The sequence below is a fragment of the Lycium ferocissimum genome, chromosome 4 (genome assembly GCF_029784015.1).
Source record: "Lycium ferocissimum isolate CSIRO_LF1 chromosome 4, AGI_CSIRO_Lferr_CH_V1, whole genome shotgun sequence".
NCBI lineage: Eukaryota > Viridiplantae > Streptophyta > Magnoliopsida > Solanales > Solanaceae > Lycium > Lycium ferocissimum.
The window spans coordinates 33,726,414-33,749,933 of NC_081345.1; the positions used below are offsets into that span (position 1 = coordinate 33,726,414).

Consider the following 23,520-nt stretch of genomic DNA (forward strand, 5'->3'; position numbering starts at 1 on the left):
ATACAGAAAAATATTTCAATGTGTAAGAAACAATTTGATATGATAATTATTGTTTTGACCCGTACTTCAGATTAATAAACATCGAGAAGTCTTTGCTTTGTAGTTAGATTAGGTATCTTCAAATAAAATATAAATTCAATCCACAGATTTATTAAAGGGAATTATCAACCAAAACCTTAAATGGAGTATAAGACATATCCATTATGTATTACATGTAATTATTGATGAAGTAGTAGAATTATTGAACTAAAGGCCTCATTTGTTTGCACTTATTGGAGGTCTGAATCAATTGAGATTGCGTTTGTTTCTACATTAAGATCTAAAGACTTATCGGCCCGAATGTCTTTAATCATTAAAATCTCAAGCCTTTAATATCATTAAGAGGTATTTTTGTATGAAACTTTTTTATCACCAGCTCCAACCCCAACCCCAACCCTCCACCTCAACCCTACCCCCACGCACTCTCCACTCCAACCCCACCCATCCACCTCAACCCCACCCCACTACCCACGCACCTACTACTCCAACCCCCACTCTCCACCACCCCCTCTCCGCCACGCCCAACCCCAATCCCCCCCAACCCACCACCAACCCCACCACCAACCCCACTATCCCAATCAACCCCTACCCCACACCACCCACCCCCACTCCCCACTACCCCCACCTCCCACCACCAACCCCACGCCCACTTCCCACCAACCCCACCCCCACTACCTTCCACCTCTCAACCCAACTACCCACTCACCCCTTCACCCCCACTCACCACCCACCACGTACACATCTCCAAAACATAAATGTTTCATTTGTTTTTAATCAAAAATATTTTTTTTTTATTAAATTTGTATTTATTTTCTACTATTTAGTTACTTTTTAATTTGAATTGTATATTTATTATGTTTAAATAAATACATTATGCACATTCGGATATTGAAAAACAAACATTCGGTGTTCATGTCACACCCTTAATCCGATAGGGTGTGATGGGCACCACGACCCTTACTTAGGCCCATAATACTCGTAAAAAATATTAACCGGATCCATAAATGCCGAAAAACAAACATACTTTATATCTTTTTCAAATCAAACAAAACTTGCAACCGTACAAAATCCCAATATCATGTATAACAATACAACGGCTTATAGAGCCGCTCACACACGCGACTGGAGTACGCAAAGTCTCTAACTTGACTCCATAACACAAACAAACTCGACTCGGCGGCCTTCGGAGGAAGTGGAGCTCGCCAATCCCCTTCTAGTCGTACGGGTGTACCGCGGCATGAAACGCGACCCGAAGAAAGGGGATCGGTACGGAATATGTACTCTCGGAAACGAGATCATAACCGAAATGAGGAGTACGTAAAAAGTGCATAATAGTCGAATATCGAAGTACATGTATCCGTAATACAAATAGTGGGAGGTACGTAAGACGGATATAATAATCGAATGCTCGAAACTTAGCTTTCGTTTGAAAAACATTTGTTCATATGTATATAAAAATAGAACATATCATAGTAATCATTAATAGATTCGCCTAAACCATATAAACCAATGTGGGATTCGCCAAACCGGTGCGGAATGTGCCCCGCCACTGGGTTTGCCCCACCACCGCTCCGAAACCAACGTATCATATTTCAAAATACACATATCATCACATTAAACCATCATATTATCATATCATCGGATTAAACGAGTCATCATATTATATTTATTATGCATTCATTATATTATCGGATCATCACATTATCATATCATATACCCTATGCGGTCCATAGTACCCGGCGGATGGAACGTGGTCGCCCCTGCGCCGGGCGCCACAACTCATCATACTTCGGAAGTTTTCGGATCTCCGTATCTCCGTCACACATCATAAATCGAGATCACATCATATTTCGTAACTCATCATACTTCGTATCATATCATATATCGTACGCTCATCATACTTAGGAAGCTCATCATACTTCGAATTGTGCGCACGATAGTAACCGGCCGGACTCGGCGAAGGAAGTAACAATAATATGCACGAGCGAGAATCGTGGGATCTATATGCATTCACAACATTTGTACGGACTTTAATTTACAAGCCAATAGCATTAGTCGTATCAAATCTCTTCCGGATATTATTCGGAAGCATATCAACTAAAACTTTATTAATCATAGTTACGTACCAAAATCATATACATACAGATTCTCATTTCGTACCTATACACAGATTCCATAGAACAATCAAACCGGACTATCATTCAAAAGTCAAGCCAATAGTCATAGTTAAATCCAATTTCTTTCGGAGGTCACTTGGGACTTGTCAAATAAAACTTTGGTCATCATAGTTATGTATCGGAATCATATGTATAAGAATCCTCATACGACTTAACGATAACTAAGTAAGCATACTCGAGTGTCGGAATAACGGTCGTATTAAGTTCTTTTTAACAAGTTGTTAGAACTATACAAAGAATATCTTGCGGGCCCACGGAAAATCATCAAACCGATGCGAGCCCGCTTTGTGGAGGTTTAAGGTCATTACACATTACAAAACTTCCTACGAAGGTTTCAAGGCCATCCGGTTCCATCTACGAAAGTTACGGACATTCGTAGTTACGGACCAGCAAAGTCTTTCTATACACATTCATATTTAGTCATACAAAAGCGTAAGGACCATAATTTAACTACATTACGAATACGGATATCAAAATAAGGATCATGAACATGCTCGGATCGGAGGAGTAGAATTACCTCGGGGATCATATCATGGCCTATTTACACTAAGACATGCCAAAGAAAGAAAGGTAAGCTTTACGTCCTTGTAGCCGCCTATCAAGCTAATCCAAACTTACGTCTCGGCTTCTCACAATCTCCCATAAGGTCATTGGACATCCAACATTAGCCATAAGCATTGAAGAACTCAATTCCAAGCCATCACTTTATCCACGAAATTTGGGTTCTCTATGAATCCAACATCCCCGAGAATTCAACTCGGCCAATTCAACAACAACCAAACCAACGACCATCCAAAACAAGATTTAAGAACATTCCGAACAATCCACAAAATATTCAAGACAATCCCGACACTATGCCATGGAACCCGAAACCACCCATTTCCATAGGGACAACAATACATTTCTTTCTTCCGAATTCACACACTACAACCAATTCCATACGTTAGCAACAATATTTTCATCAAGACAAGAAGCCATATTAAAATCACATTGGCTCCCCAAACGACATTTCCACACGATATTACAACTTCAACATAAGTCATTAAACTTTCATTCTCACCATATAATTCTCAACAACAATAGCCAAAAACACTAAATAAATTTGATTCATTCTTCCTTCACAAAGCCCATTCGGCCAACATACCAACACCCATTTTCATGAATTCTATCCGTTCCTTCACATTACAACATGCACACCATTCATAATACAACAATCCAACATGCTAAATAAATTAGTTCATCACTTCCATACCATACTACATATACACGGCCACACAACACAACCCCATAACTTCATGAACTTCATTCATTTTACATATCACAACATGTATAAACACCTACCAAACATGTAAAGAAGCTGTCTCACCTTCTTCCATCCACTTTGCCTTCTTCTTTCTCGGCTAGGACATGTCTTGTGAGGGTGAATGTTTTCTTGCTCACATTACTCCATGTTGTAGAGGGCCTTCCCGATGAGTTGAAAAGCTAGAACAAAATTATTTCTCTTGATCACTTCCTCATGGTCCTTGGTTCGGCCGGCCATGGCCGTTCTTCTTTCTCTTTCTTTCTTTTCTTTTCTCCATTTCTCCCTAAGTTTCTAGAGTTGGAAAAGATGAATAAGTCTTGCCTTATTCATCACATGTCTATACATATATATAAGGAGGTGGCCGGCGAGCCCTTCATTTTCTCAAACTTTCTAGAATTCTCCTTAAGTTGTAAAAGATGACTAATCTTGCATGGTCATCTTTATTTATGTACCTTAGCTCCCACAATTATGAAATGAACACATATACCATTTCTTGGCTCAAAACAATTGGCCAACCATGAGTGGGAATATGGACGGCCACCTGGCCTTTTAAATGAAAATTTTTTTTCCAACTTCTGCCCTCCATTTTCCTTATTCCAAATTTACCCTTAATGAAATGCAACTTATGCATTCTTAACAAAACCGAAAAAAATTATAACTTCAAACGTCCAAATGTCTATGAAAGACAACATTTTTCATTCGGATGTGCGTTGATTAATGAAAACGAATGAGGCCTAAGTAACGATTAAATAGCTGTACTAAAATAATTTTGTTCTCAAAGTGTGTCAGAATTTTTTATAAGAGAGGTGGAAGTTTGAAGAGTCAATTTGATTTTGCAACAGTTTTTAATTTAGGAATTTAGATCATGATAGTCTATGGTCTCCAGCAAACTAACTTTGTTTCTAAAGTATAAAAAAGACAAAAAGCAGAACTTAGTTAGAATTGAAGACAAAAAGCAGAACTTAGTTAGAATTGAATCACTTAATTTTCTTCCTTCATTAATTCCTTACAAAGACTGCAAATCAGTAATACCGAGAACAATCTGATAGCCAGCAATTCAATAAATGAAACCAAAAGAAGTGTACGTAGTTGCTTGGTTTGATTAGGACCGTTTATTCTTTAAAAACATAATACCTAATTATTCTTCTTACCGTTTATTCGATGCACATCTAAATTATTAGTAATTCTAATTACTTTCCTGAACTTTTATTTTTTAGCATTTACCTGCTAGATGATCTCATTAGAAGAAAGTGAGAGGCACGCATTGTATCGTGGATTTTTTTTCCCACATGACAATTTTTAAGAAATAAATTATACTAGTATATCTTTAAGTTTTAAAAGTCATTAGTTTTCCAGACATCTTTTTTTGGGTCAAATTTGTTTTAAAGAAATTGGCTAGAACTTCATTATTTGGGCAATTTTTTTTTTCTGACTAAGAATTCACAATTGGACAGCATCTTACTTGGAAGCTAACTTTTTGATTTTGTTCACTCCCATGCATTCAGAAAAATAGTATATTCATGCTCTTTGTCACGTCAACGTTCATGGGGTAAAGTCTATCAAATAACCAAGTTCAAGGGGCTATGATGTCGAATAATTCAGGTGTGCATCAAATAAACGATTAAAATTTAGGAATTTTTTAGGTATTATGCGCTTTTTAAATTTAAATGGAAATTAAACAGTTATTGCTTGCTGATACAGAGATCATCAAAATTTAGTCTATAATTTTTCGGGAACAGAAAACATCGTCCTTACATATATTTCTTTTAACGAAGATCTTTTACCAGCTCTAAGGGATACAAGGTTCTTCTATCAAGAAAATAAGAATCAAGATACGAGGTTAAATTTGAATTATCTTCCTTAGTTTGGTTAACTTAAGTCAATTGTTAATTTTCTTAATTAACTACATAATCAAGCTGTCAATTAATTTTAAACTCGTTGATCCAGCTAATTATGTTTCCGAACTTCATTAAAAAAAAACCCGTTGTTTTCAGACATTATGCACTATAATTATGGACTACTTTACAATTATCATCACCTCTTTCAAGAAGCATTGGACTAATTTCTGATCTCGAGGTTATTTTTCTTGTCAAGAACAATTGGACTTAATATAAGAACAAGTACGTACACAATTATCGTTTGCGCGACCGTATATAATAAAAATATAAAAGTTGAGTGGGGAGAAAAAGGAAATATAAACCAATGGAGAACCAAACAGAGCTTTATTATAATGAGGATTCATATTATCGACCCTAATTAGTTGAGAGTTTTGTCATCATCTTCAATATCTTAAAGTAAAATTTCATAAAGAAAATAAACATATCTTGACCAAGCTTCCGAGAAGTTAAAAGTATTTATTTTCTTTTGAAAAATTATTATTTTAGAAAGTTGAGGTATTTTGGCCAAGCTTTTAGGAAAAAAATAAGTGATTTTGAGTAGTAACATAAAATATTTTTTTCAAAAGCTAAAAAAAGAGTAGCTTCACCCTAGAAGCATTTTTTAAAAACTTGGTCAAGCACAAATTGCTACTCTACTATTGACAAAAATATTTTACAAATAATTCACCAAAAACAAATTGCTACTCTCCAAAATTCCTTTTCCAAAAATCATTTATGACAAAACGTGTTTTTCAAAATTAGCAGATTTTAGAAATTTGACAAAACGGGCTATTACTGTCTTTGCGTGAAATTTAAAATGTGCAAGCTTTCATCCTCATTCTATCATTTGTATATTTTATAAGTAAACCATATAATATAAGAAGAAAAGGGAAAATCAGCATTTTGTGTATTTTAAAAAAAAATGTGGTTAGTGTATAGAAGTTAAAGGTAGCAGCACTAAGTTTAAGAGAAGGTTTTGATGTAAACTCGTGATAAGGTAATTCCCTTATCCTGTTGCTTTTGGGAATTGACATTGTTTTGATACTTCTTTTCTGTTCTTTTATGCTTTTTCTCTTTTATGCCTTTTATAAATTTCTTCTTCACCTTTCCTCCTTTGAATGTATGGTGTGTTTTAGGCATGTGATTTTAGACTTCCCCACTAACTTTCACAAAAAAATGGTTCATGATTTCGACTGTAGAGGAAAAAGAGTTTCCTTCATGTCTAAGGTACCAAAAGCCATCAAAATATGGAAAATGAGGAAATTAATTCTTCAACACTTCTATAGTACTTCAAAACCAAAGTTTTATTTGGCATCCTAGTGGCTTTGTGCCTTTTCTCTCAGCCAACTGCAATATTTGCTCATAATATGTTGCATGATACATGCAACATAATTAACAAAATTAGAATTGAAGAATATGAATTACTACATGTAAGATGTCAATATATTTATGTTCTAGCTCAACAAACATTCATTTTACTTGCGTAATATTTCATACCTTGCAACTCACACTTGATTACATTACAAATATCGTCATACATTCAGATATTATAGTAATTCCCACTGTAAAACCCTCTTGTCCTCTTAACTCTTAACTCTCAATATACGTCAACGTGCACACATATATTACATATATTTGTACACACATAACGTATATGTGCGCATCCACGTTTGTGTGTTGCCTAGTGGAAGCTCCAAAGCCCTTCATTCCATCTAAATTAGGTAAAGAAGAAGGGCCTGAATCCCACAAAGGTGCTTTGACATTTTTCAGCAGCAAGCTTTTCTTCTAAAGTTGGACCATTAGGGTTGCATGTGACAATTAAATAATACTACATCATATACTAATCTTAAAAGTTAAAGTAAGCAACTCACGCAGAACATGTCAAAAGGAGAGCCATTGTCTCTAACGATCAATTTACCAAATTAAACGAATATACCAGAACTAAAAGTTAATCAAAGGGAATTAAAAATAAAAGAGGAGTTTGATAACATTGATTACCACATTCAACTGGGCTTTTTGTTTTCTAAAGTTAATCAAAGGGAATTTAAAAGAAAAAATTAGTTTGATAACTACATTCAACTGGTCTTTTGTTTTCTCTTCTGGTTTTTGTGGGTAAAATATGTAGTACAGTGTTTGATGGATCTGGATGACATGAGATAATTAATGCTAAGATGCAATCACTGAATTATTTATAAAAACTTTGGATAACTTTTTTCTGTCTCCTTTATTGGTTTGTCTGCCAAAATAATCTACAAGTTGCAATAAATATTTATTACTAATGTTTTATTGACCAGATATATTCTCATCTGAACTCCATTATGTTGATGGCCAACAGATTCTATGTTCCATTTTCATAATATATCTAGGCCCTAGACCTTATAAGTCTATAACTAGGGACGAATTATTCATCAGCTGAAGATTAGCCAACCAAATCGGAATTAATTAATCTAGACCAGGATAGGTTCTCACAGCTGTATAGTTGTTCAAGCACATGATATCCACATCAAATTGTTGCTCAAATTATCCCTTAATTCTCACCGTAGGTGTGCAGGAGCGGAGATTTTTTATTTATGACTCCTGGACACAAATATAAAGCTTGAGCCAAAACTAAGTTTTGCCAAATTCATAGCTACAACTATGTAAAATATCAGCACTTGAAAAATAATGTGAAGTAAAATCATAGGGTTCGGCCTTTCACAAATCGAATTATGTCAATAGATCAATGATCAACATAGCTTGCACAAGATCATATGCATGCCACAAACCGAGTTGTATCATTAAATTGACATAACTCAGCACAAAATAGTACGTACGTCACTAATAAATGCTACCCTGCTTAATTAATTAATGTTCAGCACAAAATAGTACGAATTAAGCACCGGATTCACTTGCTAGTCAAAGTAATTAAGACAAGTTGGATGACGCTACCTAACAATTATATAAGCTGTCAACCCACATGTGTGTTGGACGACCAATGACGACATACATAAGAAATTTGTCGAACCTATAGTGGCATGTTGAATTTGCTATAGTTAATCATTCAGCAGAATCTTTCCAGTATAGTTTGAAGTCTCCAAATTTTGCCCATCATTTGGATATAAGTGGATTTCCATGATAAAGCTATACCTCTAAAGATTCTAGTGGCATTATGCCAATGATTAGTCATGTCGTTTTTCCAGAATGGACAAAGGGGATAAAATCATTGACCTCAAGAATCAGACTCAGGGTTACATTTCCCGAAAGAGCATTTTGATTCAAGTCATTATATCTAAGTTTTTACTTTTATGGACTTTCTTGGCTTGTCAAACTTTGTCTCGTTCACAAAGAAAATTAGGCCCCGGGATGACTAAACCCTTTAGTTAGTAAGGCTAGGCGTATGAGTAAGGGACTCTTCCTTGCTAGATTTACCAATTGAGTAGATATGGAATAAGCTTTGATCAATCTCAAATCCAAGTCAAAGATTTCATTCACATAGTATTAGTACCTACAGGCTACACTCATAGAGATGTGAGAAGTTTTGCTTTCGTCATCCACCAACCGTCCTGTTAACAGTGTATGCTAGACAGGCATGCAAGATCTTTGGTTAATGTATATTGGATATCTATATTGAACTATCCTACTCTTAGCTTAGGTTATTACTTGACAAGGGATGCAGGCCTGGATGATTTGGGTTCTCTGTATTTATAAGTGGAGGCCAAATTAAGAATGGAAATCCCCCAATTCAACTTGTAGTAGAAAGTTTATAGAAAGGCATGTCATTCAGAACCTCAGGCAGAAGTAGCAATGATATATGGTCATAATTTGGTTTTTCTATATTGTAAGACTGTATGAAACAATCCATTTCATTTAATCTACTTCATGTTTGGCAAATTCCAAAATGACATAAAAGCTTTTGAAATCTATTCATTTGCCACCTTTCTCATTACTGACTTTAAAATTTCAACTCAAACTTGGACAGACTCATACACCTGATATAACTAGTTCTCCAACTTCTATCAATCACCTTTTGCATTCACTTCTCAATCATACTTCATGGAGTAATAATTAGTCCAATCAACCTTCATGGAGTAATAATTAGTCATTGATATGATAGAAGTAAATTGGGAATATTTCAATGAATTTAAAATCGTGAAAGTTATGAAAATTATAGAAAAATAGAATGGCGTCAAACATTTTGGGACGTCCTGAAATGGAAAGAGTGTCGTCTACCAATTGGAACAGATGAAGTAGAGAATAACTAGTGAATATGACTTAGAATAATATACACTTCATTCCATAAGTTCCTGCCTGGAAACTAACAGAAGCATTAACAACCCAGTGAATAGTCCCCTCTTTGTTGCTTCATATACACTCTGGCTACACTTTCCTTCTTGCCTAACCAAAAAAGTGCCTCTATAAGAGTGTTATATGTAGAACCTCAAGCCTAAACCACAACCTCTGAGTTGAGTTTGACAAAGACATACTCAACCATCTTCCCATAATTTTCATCATTAAAATCTTTATGGATCATTTATCCAGCAACTTCGTTCATAATATTGGACATCAATTGTTCATCACTAGCGTGTATTTTACATGCATTTGTACTTTCGGTTGAATATTTCTGAAGGGTCTAATAGGCACATGTTACATATATGCTAGGGTTCAATAAGTCGTCACTTTTTTAGTTGAACTGTCAAAATGAAAAAAAATTATCCAAGTTCCAATCAATGAGGCACGAATATCATATTGATGCAACCATGCAAAGTTAATAACTAAAGACTGCCAATCAAATTTCAGTAGCTGTATTATCTCTATTCCTATCAATTTTATGAACAATTAATTATTACAAAACGTAAATAAAAGTTATGGGTTGATAATTAATTACTACTAGAAATGTATTAGCTTACCTAAAACCGTAATGATAAAAACCCCTTGGCATTTGTTTTCAAACTATCTAATGCAGTTTGAATCTTTTTTCATGTACTTCGCGGTCTTTGGAAACTCAACCAGCAAAATTTCACAATACTACAAAATGAATTCTCAATCGAATTTCACATTCCAAATTAGGATTCGCACGCCTCGAATTCTCATAGTTTGAGAGTAGTAATTCAAAATCAAAATTGAAGATGAGGCTGTTGAAGATGGCTACACGTAATTTGAACCAATGGGCTATGGATTTCGACTGCAATTTGGGGAACATTTACGAATCAGATTCCTGTGTGAAGATCAGGCTAGGCCCAGAGCTTTAAATCACTGGAAGATCATTCATTTTTTTGCACGGATTGCCCTTCGTTTGGGGTGGTCTTTAAATTTTGCCCTCAATTTAATTAACTTTTAAATTTTTTTCATATTTGTGGTGCTTTAAATTTTTGCTTTTGTTTGGAAAGATGAGCGAATACATGAAGTTTTGGGTTCGAACCCCGCTCGGGCAAAAATAAAAAATAATTTCAAGGCGGATTCACGATCCGAAGATACATTTTTTAAAGTTATGCGGATCGGGTTGACCTTTTAGTTAAATATACTAAAAAGTTGGGGTGCCTTATAAGGCAAACTTTTTTTTTGGTTGAAAGTCTATTTTATTCCATCCTTTACGGCATAAAGGAACCTTGGTCTTGGTAAAATTCCTACTCACTATACTTGTATAAGTCAAACTAGGAGCAACTATTACATTAAAAAAAAAAACCCTTTTCAATCAACTACACTTAGCTAGGGATAGCGATTATAGCAATAAAGAATACTCGAGAAGTTGTTCTTGCCTTGGATGTGAATATGTTGTGCAATCTCTCTCGTCTATCGGAGAAAGTATATTTTGAAATGCGAAAAACCAATGCCACTAGCATACCAAAAATGCGCAAGTAATGGAAGCGATTGGCTTTGATTTGTGTCTAGCGAGTGTGAGATACATTTGATTTCATTTTTGCATTTTATTCTTCTAGTGTACCCCAGCCATACCAACAATCCGTACCACGGTCTTTTGTGATGGAGCATTCAAAATAAAGATGGGAAAATGTTTCTTGGGTACGCATAAGATGCGATCGGGTGGCACTTGAATGCCAAATTTAAAACATCAACAATTGCTAACTACTTTGTATTGCCGATGTGAATTTGTATGCAGGATTGACATTTGGTTAAGCGGCATAATACTTTTCATGTAACTTTGGTTTATATGCTTGAAAAAATACATATATATGCTTGAGGCAAAGTTTGCCCATAAGGCATAAGTATGCCCCCTTTGCTTTTGGTAAATCCTTTTTTATGCCGATGGGGCTACTTAAAGGGCAAACTTTGTTCTCATAAACTTGTGAAGGAATTATCAGGGTTTTAGTTAAGCCAAGTACGCATAAGGCATAAGTATGCCGGGTCGAATAACTTTGTAATTCCTTCACAAGTGTTGGAACTAAACATAGCGAAATTTAAACTACGCCCCCTAATTTTTTTAAAATTTTGACCGTGTGGGGGTTCGAACACAAAACCATGGGATTTATTCCTTTAAAAATTTCATATATGAAGGGCAAATTTAAAGACCAAAGAAGGAGCATACACGCGCCCTTTTTCCGTGTAACTAGATTGCCCGGCGGATTCACGATTCATTTTTTTGCGCGGGTTGACCTTCTTTTGGGGTGTTCTTTAAATTTTAACCCTTATATTTGTGGTCTTTAAATTTTGCTCCTCATATTTGTGGTCTTTAAGTTTTGCCCTTCGTTTGAAAAGGTGAGCGAATACCTGAGGTTCTGGGTTCGAATCCCCGCTCAGGTATAAAAGAAAAATAAAAAATCACAAGGCAAGGCTTGGGGCGCGTGTATGCCGGATCCGGCATACACTTCTTAAGGAATAACTATAGTTATGTCGGACCCGGCATAACTAAAAGTCTGCCCCTAATTTTTCTTTAAAACATAGTTTAGTTATATCTTATGGAACAGACTTTTAGTTAAGGCATAACCAAAAGTATGCCCAAAAGAATGAACTTTTCACTTAAGGCATGACTTTGCTTTATAAGGCAAACTTTTAGTTATGCCTTAAAGAAAAGTTCAGCGCATTACTTTTAGTTAAGGCATAACTAAAAGTATGTCCTAAGGTGAACTTTTCCTTAAGACATAAACTTTACCTTATAAGGCGGAACTTATAGTTATGCCGGGTCCGGCATAACTATAGTTATTCCTTAAGAAGTGTATGCCAGATCCGGCATACACGCGCCCCAAGGTTTGTCTTGCGATTTTTTTTTTAATTTTATGCCTGAGCGGGGGTTCGAACCCAGAACCTCATGATTTCTGCGCAAAGCTCAGCGTTGCAACGCCAAGGACAAAAATTAAAGACCAGCAATTTGAGGGGCAACAATTAAAGACCACAAATATAGGGCAAAATTTAAAAAAAAAAAATCTTGCAATTGCCAAGATTTAAACTCGATGGATTCAACCTTTAAGCTTTGGGTCATTCGCACAAATGTCCTATTTCGGGGGTGGTCTTTAATTTTTGGCCCTCAAATCGCTGGTCATTAATTTTTGCCATTCGGCACTTTAAGTGGCCGAAAATACCCCGAGATTCTAAGTTCGAACCCAGCAGAGTATGCAAAAAAAAAAAAAAATCGCAAGACAAGATTTGATAGCAAATTATGCTGCAAGACATAGTTTTGTAGAAATTAAGTTATACTACAAAATTATGCCAGAAAAGGAACTACATAGAAACTTAAGGCATAGTTCCATAGGATACTACATAACTATGCCTTAAGGCATAACTTTTGCCCTAATAGGCATAATTTTCTATGAAATCTTGCCTTGCGAAATTGTTTTTTTCCCCTCTACTGGGGTTCGAACCCGAATCTCTAGTTTCACTTTGGCCCAGAAATTTTCATTAAATGAGAATTAGGGGAAAATAATTAAAGACCAGTCCATATGAAGGGCGATACGCGCAATTTTTTGTTAAGCTTTTAGCATCAAACCCATTATATTTTCAAAGTCATAGGTTCATGTCTATTATTTATTATAATTTTAATAGATTTTTACACATAAACTTGTGATCCGCCTCAAAAGTTATGGGGTCAATTGAACTCCTACCTAATATGTTACATCCACCTAGGGGTGTGAGTTAGACCCTAGGTTGTTACATGGTATCAGAGCCAATCGTTCGGCGCATGGGGCCAAGGCTCGGAGTGGTGGCCTGGACTCGAGAGGGGTGCCAGCCGTGACCTACTGGCCCAGTCGTTACTAACGATGTTGTTGGTACTCAAGTGGGGGCGCTTATTATGATCCTATGCATCACACATCGGCTGAATGGGAAGCTGGTGTGCGACTTAAATAAACTTGGGCTCTCACACCTCAATAGCTAGATTTTGGTGTGTGAGTTAGACCCAAGGTTGTTACATCTTGGAACTTGATACTATTGCTCACGCGTAAGTTTCTTTATGTGCTATGTTAAGATATCTATTTTCACTTTCCTTTTTCTCCTAATTACTTTGTACATGTGAGTATTTGGTAATATTGTGGATGTAATGAAACTTATTAACAAAATGCTAGTGTTTTATTTGAGATGGAATTCACTTTGTTTTGCCTTTCCCCGATAACTGTAGTGTCCGGGTCGGCGTGCACGCACCTCAAATTAATTCCACGGTACGTGCTATCTCCCACCAACATAGGTATCACCAATTCTATCCATCAAGACTTGTGCTTTTGCCGCTGTTGGATTTGAACCCGAGATATCGCGATTCTCAATCCACTTCATAAATCACTTGTCCACACCCTTTGATGTGGTATCATCAATGTTTCTGACCATTGAAATACTAGTTGATGTTTAAAAAGAAACACTTGCTGATAAGTTGGCATCAGAAAGGAAGTAGAGAGACATTAAATCACTATTTGAGCTTTCTCCCCTTTGTGAAGTTTCCACAAATTTGCAGGTGCGAATGCTTAAAAGAAGTACTGTTAGGAGATTAGGAACGTTATAACTGTCAAGTGTTGTGTCTAAACAGAAAAATAATCATCAAACTGCCAAAGATGTGGCTAGCAAATGATGGCACTTCCCGAGAACTCCGACGGATTACCGCTTGGAAACAAAAAGAGCATCTTGAGGACTTCCATCTCTCAAGTGAAATTTCAGATGCTTTGTCTCAGACAACAGTACCTTCGGGTTATGGCTATGTCCAGTTTCTAGATACGTATGTTACTCCGCTACTTGTCCTTATTAAACATTCATAGTATTTGTTTATTATTATTCTTTTCCTTTTCTGCCTCTCTTTCTAGCTTGCTTGGGATTGGGAGACTCAAAAACAGATCAATTTATGTATGTTCTTGGTTGCTTAGTTTATGGTGTGGTATGCCTACACTAAGCCAACTCAGTCTAGGAAAATGTATTCCCTTTATTTGGTTTAGTTTGATCGAGTTGCCAAATCGTTCAGTATTGGTAAGCTTTGTGCTAAAAAAGTTGAGTGAAGAGTGAAAAGTATTGTTATATAGAATTAGAGTGGTAAACTCATGTTTTTAGAATGAACTTTTATTAAGTTGCATGACTAAACTTTTTTATTTGCGGATCTGATTATAACAACGGATAAGTAGGAATGCTTTACGATAAAACATATTTGTGAAAAGGTACTAAATTCCGAGAACTCATTTTAACTGAAATGTGCACAGTTATTGGTGATCTGGTTTTTGCCTAAACCAAAACCAAGATAAAAACCAAAACCAAGATAAAAAACAAAACCAAACCAATAGTGTAAAAAACTGTCTGTTTTGTTTTGTTGGTACTTGGTTCTAGTTTGGAGTATTTGGGTTTATCATTTTTTTAATATTTCTCTCTATAAAATGTTTTTTCCCCTCTGGCATTGCATCTTTTTCAAAGTGATCATCTGAATAAAACACTTGAAATAGAAAACAAAAATATGAGTATGAAGACCAGCTCTTAGTTTAATAAACGGAAAAGGCTTAAATATACTATTGAACTATAGGATACGGCTTGTTTATGCCACTCGTCAATAGTTTGGCTCATTTATGCTATCGCCGTTACCAAAATGGCTCATTCATGCCATTTTTCATTAACACCGGTTTTACAATACCAGATATGACACGTGGCCTCCAATTAGAGGTCCACGTTGTTTAATTAAACCAACCCAATTTTAAATCCCAAATTAATAAAAAAGCCCTACCCAAATTAATGAAAAATGGCATGAATGAGCCATTTTGGTAACGGCGATGACATAAATGAGCCAAACTATTGACGAGTGGCATAGATGAGCCATTTCCGATAGTTCGATGGCATATTTGAGCCTTTTCCGTTTAATAAATGATGCTCTAATTTTTACCTATTAAGAGCACATACATAAGATACACATTTCTTCAACAAATGAAAATATGCTGGAAAAGGTAGACCATATCTTGAATGCTCAAGAAACAACTTCATAAGAGATTAACATATAAATTTTACATTTCTTCTTATCATTAGATGGAGCTAATTGTTTGGGAATATCTTTTACTGGCCAGTTGTTAGAAGTTTATTTACAAAACACACTAAGAATAATTTGTATGAACTTAAACACACTAAGAATAGTTTGTATGAACTTATATAAGAATAATCGGTTCAGTTTTCTTTATTTGACGGATTTTTTGGTGGCGTATTTACAGATTTTAATTGACAAAACCAATACCAGAAACAGAAATAAACTTCAAAACCAAAACCAGCTGAATAAGTTTCAAAAGAAATGGCTTTGGGTTGCTTCAGTCAGTTCGGGTTTTTTGTCCTTCTTATTTTGACCACAGATATTTTTGCTATATAAGAAAAATACTTTTTACTTCTCTGACTACTTTTTGTATGATAATTTACTATTCATGAAACAGTTTAAAAAGACTCCTTGCTCAAGGTAGTATCAGTGTATTAGAGTCACACAAGTCATTATTTGACCATAATGCTCCTTATCTTTTGGCATTTTCAATTTCGGCCGATTACTCAGTCTGTGTCAATGTTGTCCTATTTCGTTTACCAAAAATAGAACTAACTGACATTTTCAAATTTACTCGTTCATGATTTTGATATAAGAATGATTTATGCTTAGTTTGTGAATATTTAGTTTCTATTTCTTATAACATTAACTCTTTTTTTATCGATATAATCCAAAAAATTGGTGAACATGTAGAGTACAGAAGTCACTTAGGTAGGGGATAATGCTTCAGCTTCCTCAAAATTCCAGTCCCGTATCATAGAGACTACTGAATTTGGTGTCCATCATTCTTTGTAGTTCCATGATGGTTGAGAAATTGCTACTTAATTAAGTTAAATCTCTGTTAGACACTTATATAAATTGAAATATTAACAATGACATTAGTTGAAGCTTCTTAGTAATTTACTTGACATTATGTTATCTTTCGAGTTGTTCTGTGAAACTTCTCATTTTTGTGAAAAAAGGGGAAAGGATAAAATTCCTGATTGCAATGTGCTAGCAAAAGAAAGAAATTAGTAGGATAGGATAAAAAAAAAAAATATATGAAAGTGCTCTTCCTAGCCTAAGTGCTTCTTTGTGGCCACATAGTATGGGAGATTTCTCTTACCAAGAACACACAATGCCGTACTTAGCAGTCAATATTTTTTTTTTTGCATGTGTGGTAACAATATGTTGCAGCTTATTGACTTTGCTCACCATTTATATGGTTGAGTTTTGTTCTAATGTTGCCTCCAGAGCTGGTGCAGCTAAAGTTCGTGAGGAACTTTTTACTCCTCAACCTCCTCACAATGAGCTTGCATTGAATGAAGTTGAAGTGTTTATGAATGAAGTGGAAGTCATCATCAATTACGAAAGCTTGATCTTCGCCTTCGTGGTTTTGTAAGTGCCACGAATATTCGAGGGGGAGTTTACATATCCAGTAATCACCAAGGATGTGATGGTGGTTGTCCCTATTATGGTAGCAAGTCTCCTTTCTGTCCTGTCAGTAATCTACCATATTAGTAATCTAACCCATATTTATTAGCTGAGGTGAAATGAAGGTAATAGTGTTTATATACTCACTAACTCCCTCTGGTAACCTTTTTGTGCAGTTTTTTAGTGTGTATTGATTGTTGATTTACCTCTGGCAGATGGATGTTTTTGTGTTGTTGTAAACGGAGATGTGGTAGCACAAGGCTCACAATTTTCCCTGAAAGATGTTGAAATGGTTTTTGCTCAAATAGATCTAGATGCGGTATGCTTGAATTTTGAGCTCAATGTCTGAAAATATTTCTATATAATATCTTCAATTTGTTCCTCATCAGCGAGTTGGTGGGGGTATCTTAAGTATTTTGTGGGCTACCAAACTAATGCGAACAAATTGGTTCAGATTATGCTTATGCGCGTATTAATTGCTCGTTCATGCTTTTGCTTACTGATCCCACATTGTTCATAGCTTAACTAATCTTAAGTTTCCCTTAAATTTTGATATGTCTGCTAAGCAATATGTTATATATACATATTAGCTGAAAGTCGGTTAGCTAATCAGTTAGAGAGTAGTTAGGCTAATGAAAGGCAGTTTAGTCATTTCCAGTATTATGTGAGTTACTTAGAGGCCCAACTGATTCCGGGAATTGTATAAAGAATCCCTTCGTGTATTGTTGAGGATTTTATCGATTGAATAATACTCTTCTCTCTATTCTTCTCTAAAACTCCATCTCTACTTGTATCAATTCCATTCTCTGCTTAGCTGTTCAGGGGTTATTCTTGCTCATTAATCCCTTAGACTTGTAGATTTGTGCTTCGTCAATTAAGCACACAACAAAATAGTCAAATCTTGATATGTAGAGTTTGTTCTATAGAAAGAAATAATGTTTGTTACCTATCCATTTAGTCAAGTGATAACAGTTCTTACTTCCTCTTTTGTACCAGTTTGCAAGCCTTAGGTCATCTAGCAGTAGCCTTCAAGAGCAAGCAAGTTGTAAAGCTAAAGTATTTGTGCAGCACAAGCTTTGCCTTTCTTAACCTCCGGATGTCACTTTTTAGTCCACTGGAAGAAAGTTATTGTGTAAGGTCAATGGTGTTCAAAAACAACCTCTGCATGTAATGACTAATTCCCTGTGCTTTTCCTTATTTAAGCAGCCCTGCTGAGTTAAAACCCTTACGCTCAAGTCTTCCAAATGGTCTTTTTTCTTATTTGTGAAGATTTTTCTTGACTGAACTTTATGGTTGCTGGTTTAGGAGGAGCAGTGGCGGAGCCAGGATTTTCACTAAGGGGGTTCAAAAATATAAAAGAGTAAGAAATGAGGAAGCCAAGGGGGTTCAACATCTACTATTTATACATAAAAAATAATTTTAACCTTGTGTATACATGGTAATTTTTCGCCGAAGGGGGTTCGGGTGAACACCCTGGCCACCACTTGGCTCCGCCCCTGTTTAGGAGCCATTAAATTTATGTGTTATCATGAGACAGATCTTATCTCTATACGAGTAATGAGTTATTCTTTCTTACTCTCTCTCTCTTTCTCTCACCCTCGTCTTGGCAGGGAGGGGATGGTTTGGAGGCATTAATTTTCTGGTCTTCTCCATTTATCTGTCAATCTCAGATCACTTAAATCTATTCAATTGCCAGGCTTTCTATTTGAAGTCTATACCTATCTTTCAAGCACTTGAAAGATATCCACCTTAGCCAAATCAAACTGGGTTCATCCCATCTACTACGAAACTTCCTGTCTTTCTTGTTAAACTTCCATCTGTAGTTATTTCTTAAATGTTTCAAAGCTCCTAATTTTTCAGCTTTGTATCGGCTAAATTTTGTTCTATCTTCTTTAGAATTCTACTGCACCTTAAGCCGATTGTTTTGAGTGTAATGTCTGGTAGATTCGCCGTTGCTTGATTAAGTGTGTTACTTAGTAAAGTGCTTTTGTTTCCAGATTAGATACCACTCCCCGGAGGAGGAAATTAAATAGAACTTGGACCTGCTTGCTGGCTATGGAATTACCTAAGAAGAAGTGGTGCATCTGGTTTTGGTGCATCTGGTTTTCTGCTTCCACTTTCTGGTGGTGCTGATAGCTCCTCCCTTGCTGCCATAGTTTGTCCAATGTGCCAGCTTGTAGTAAAAGGTTGAATTTCCCTCCGTAAACATCTATATTGTTAGTACTTAGTACTAGCTATTTTCCTGTAGTTGTAGCTAGTGTTTGACAATCATATTGATGTCATGTAAATAGGTTTCGTCTTTTTTTTTTTTTTCCTCTGAGTGAAGAATGAAAATGCAGTCATTATGTTCCCCTATCCCTGTAGCCGCCTGAACCTAAGGTATTTTGCTAGGGAACCAACAGCCTCCTTCAGTGGAAAACTGATAGAAAGTTGTTGGTGCTGTTTGATTACTCAAATTATTAAACTGTATCCATATTTGGTGAATTACTTTTGAGAAAACATGATGAGTGTGGAGCTCTGCTTTGTTAAAATGTATGAGTTACTAAAGAATGGTCATTCACTTATATAATTTTGGGATTGAACTTTCCACGGTGCAGCTGAACTGAAAATGCTACAGCATGGCTAAATTTAGAGGGATCCTTGATTTGTCACATTATTGGTCAAGTTTCCGGTACACATCATGAAATCTTGGCTGGACTCAGAGTTGTGCTGCCTGCTAAAACAAAGCCAATACCCGCATTCTAGGAGTCAACCCTTCTCATTTGTTTCTTAAATGACATTCATTCTCTAATATCAAGAGACTCAGTAGCAGTCCAAGAAGCGAATATTTGATATTTCCATTGTCTAATGACACCTCCTTTTTTTTTTATTTTTTTTTAATTTAAATTAATGAATTTATACCACTAGACAGAGTGTCTAGTGGCCTTTTTATTTATAATAAAACTAATCCTCAAAAGGATGAGTACAAGCAAGGGGAGCTAGACCTTACCTTACAAATCGTAATAAGCTAAAGAACTTTCACTGTTTAAATTTTGCACATTTTACTTTTATTGGCAGATGAAATTAGAGATAGAATGATAATCTCTAACAGTAAGCTGATGATCTAATACAGATTTCATGCCTTTCTATTGATTCATAGATGTCACCTTCAGTTGAGAAGTGGCTTCTTCTCTGTTCCGGAGAATACCAACACCGTCTTCTTTTAGAACTCTATATTTGACAAAAGATTTATTTGAATTGATATTTTGAGCCAAACTAGTGTTGTCGATAGTGTATGCGTGTGAGAAGCCACAACAAATCTGGCAAAGGTGGCTGATGAGATAGGATCTTGGCATCTTAATGTTCGCATCGATGGGGCGGTCTTTGTGTTAATCTCTCTGTTTCAAACAATCACTGGGAAGTTTCCACGCTGCAAGGTAGAAAAGTTGATTTTTTTTTTTTTTTTTTTAACCAATATCTTATTATTTGCTTTATGTGGGAATTGAAACCATTACCCTCATGTTGTTTAGCCAACTAATAGTTGGTTGGGCTACGAGGAACCATTTCTGAAATGAAGATCAAGTTATTGCATCACAGTGCAATGTTGACCTGATTCCATCTTTGCAGGTAGATGGAGGATCAAACATTGAAAATTTAGGGTTGCACAACATTCAAATTTGAGCCCGAATGGTCCTGGTGTTCATGCTAGTATCTCTGTCGCCATGGGTCCATAATAAACCTGGTTTTTATCTAGTTTTGGGTGGCTCCAATTTGGATGAAGTATTACGAGGTTACCTGACAAAGGTAGAAGAAACTTTTGTTGTTTTGAACATTGTTTCTCTATTAACAACATTTATCCTATAATTAAATCCAGTGAATTGAGGTTTTTTGGGGCATCTACTACTGTTTGGACTTATTTTGCGGCTAGCTTGAACTCTCCTTGTATTTGATCTTCTGTGCTTGTAGAGCATGTCAGTAAATAGATAACAAATTGGCTTCATGGTTTTCCTTGAACTATTTATTAGTGCATCCCTCTTTTCTCTAACACTTATCCTGGTGATAATGTCTGTCTTTGCAGTATGATTATAGTTCAGCAGATATAAATCCAATTGGAAGCATCAGTAAGATGGATCTTCAAACATTTCTGAAATGGGTGCGCCTAATGCTGAATTGGAGCCTATACGCTCAAATTATAGTCAGGTATCTGATGTAGTGTCCTGTCAATTTTCAGTTAATGATGCTTTTTCTAGTGTTGTGGTTGATCATTGTTTCCTGTTTCTAGTATTTTCTCATCCTTCACTCTGCAGATTTCTCATGTATTTCTGGTTGGATGGAGCGGGTCTTTGTTTTCCTCAGTGCATTTTGCCATCAATGTCCAGATTAGGGGCGGATCCATTATTTGAGGTTAATGAATTCCTACAACATTCACAGTCAAATATTTATAGATATTTAGTGGATTTCCTTACATATATACACAGAGGGTCTGAGTAATAAAGCTATTGGGTTCACGTGAACCAGTAACTAACCATCTAGATCCGTCCCATTCCAGATTTCCCGAGGTCACCTCTTTCTCACGTTCATCTTGACTAAATAGTTTCTTGAAAGCTTTTGCATTGGAAGTTCAACGAATTCCATAATTACATGGAGTTTGGTTACGAAGAAGTGATCAAGCAATTAAAAGTTTTTGCATTACAATATTTGTGAAACAGCTGGATGAGGTGGATATGGCCCGTATGGGTATGACCTGTGATGAACTTTCAGTGTATGGAAGGTTGCTGAAGGTTTTTCACTGTGAACCTGTATCAATATTTGAGGTTTCTCCTCTTCATTCTGTAAACAATTATGGTATCAGACTTGCTGTAAGATCATTTCATCCACAGATTTTCGTAGTCTTTGACAGATTACCGAATCATATTGCAGAATCTGTGTTACAAATGGGGTACAAAGTTGACGCCTGCAGAGGTGGCTGACAAAGTGAGATACTTCTTTAAATAGTACTATATATACTAACGCCTTCATATCATGCCTCGATGTAGTCACTTCTATGTTGCATGGATCATTTACTTGCGTTGAAGTATCTCTCTCTGCTATAGGTACTTCACGGGTTTCTTCTAAAATACTTCAAAAATAAGCAAAAAGCCTACAAATGCCCATATCGGTTACTTATACATAGTTGTATCAGAGAACAGTGGAGGAGCTAGAAATTGTATCAAGGGTGTTCGATTTATATAATACTTATACTATATATTAAGGGTATTCAAGATGTAATACATATCTGTAATACGTAATAATTGACATGTCTACACGGTATTATATTTCAGTGAAGGGTGTTCGGTTGAACACCCTTCCTGGGCTGTGGCTCCGCCACTGTCAGAGAATCAGTTACCTACTCGTTCTTGTATCCATGTATCTTATATCCAGATAGTCAGAGCCAGTAGAAAGGAATAAAACATGTAGTAGTAAAACTTTTGTTCTGTGTGTTCCATACTTTCATTAGAGTAGCATTTTATCATCATCTATGTCTCAATCCCAAGCAAGTTGATGCCAACTTTATGAATTCTCTCACAGATTATATCACTCCATTTAAGTTTATCTCAGACCGATAATTACAAAGTAAAAAATAAAGAAAAAGTATTTGAAGTTTCCTATATTTTCTAAGATTGTTTTATCATAGAAAGAAGCATATAACATTTTTCGTCTTGCAGAGTTATTCACCTGCGGACAACAGGTTTGATCTATGCCAGTTTCTGTACAATGTCAGCTGGCCTTATCATTTTCGAAAGATTGATAAACTTGTGAATAAGCTTGCTGGTGATAGAGGGATGGGTGTTATGGCAGCAGGCTGAGGCGAAGGGCTGGCGTTTAACTCTAACTTCATGATTTGGCTCAAAGTGCACCTTATTTGGAGAAACTGGATTTTCAATGCTTTCCAAGCAGTGGTGGAGCCATGATTTTTCACTAGGGGGTTCAAAAACATAAAAGAGTAAGAAACGAGGAAGCCAATGGGTTCAACATCTACTATTTATACATAAAAATAATTTTAATCTTGTATATACATGATAATTTTTTGCCGAAGGGTTTCGGGTGAACACCCTGGCTACCACTTGGCTCTGCCCCTGTTTCCAAGTATTCAGTTTTCATATAGTAGTCTATTTATGTCGAATTACTTTTTTTTTCCTTGTATTTTAAAAAATCAATATAACCCTTCTCAGAGAAATGAAAACCTTCATTTGCGCGGTCTGTTGTTTAAATAGATGAATTTATTCCCTAGAGTACCAGACCTTCGTCAATGACACAGCAACCTTTCACATTTTCTTTCAGATTAATTAT

At 35.9% G+C, this 23,520-nt stretch overlaps 1 pseudogene; it reads left to right on the forward strand.

The window, feature by feature from the left end:
• The first annotated feature begins 8,951 nt into the window (after window positions 1-8,951).
• LOC132053966 (glutamine-dependent NAD(+) synthetase-like) lies at window positions 8,952-23,118 on the forward strand (annotated as a pseudogene).
• Window positions 23,119-23,520: the final 402 nt, after the last annotated feature.